Source organism: Penaeus monodon, chromosome 24 (genome assembly GCF_015228065.2).
Source record: "Penaeus monodon isolate SGIC_2016 chromosome 24, NSTDA_Pmon_1, whole genome shotgun sequence".
NCBI lineage: Eukaryota > Metazoa > Arthropoda > Malacostraca > Decapoda > Penaeidae > Penaeus > Penaeus monodon.
This window is the reverse complement of record NC_051409.1, coordinates 7274139-7274485: the sequence shown is the minus strand read 5'-3', so window position 1 is coordinate 7274485 and position 347 is coordinate 7274139. Positions and strand designations below refer to the sequence as shown.

General features: G+C 47.0%; 1 pseudogene; it reads right to left on the bottom strand.

The window, feature by feature from the left end:
* The window catches only part of LOC119588834, an 8495-nt pseudogene that overhangs the window by 2070 nt on the left and 6078 nt on the right, over positions 1-347 (bottom strand).

Genomic DNA, 347 nt, shown 5'->3' with positions numbered 1-347 from the left:
CCAAAGATTGGAAAAGAGAAAACCTATTTCTTTGACTAAATAAAAAAATAACCGATACCTAGATTCCTAAAGCGGGCTCCCCGGGAGACATATCAAAAAGCGGAGTGGACTCCTACCGGCCCTTTGCCCAGCACCCAGGCACATCAAGTATGGCCCCCACACACCCCGGAAACCCACAAGATGGGCTGCTCGCTCACGCACATGTGGCAGGTGGAAGTCCGCAGAGGACCTGAAAAGGATCTGTGCTTCGTTTACGGTGTTTGTGAATGAAATTGGTAGAGGTTACATGCACAAGTAGAATTAGAGGTTACATGCACATGCATTGGTAGAGGTTATATTCACAATTA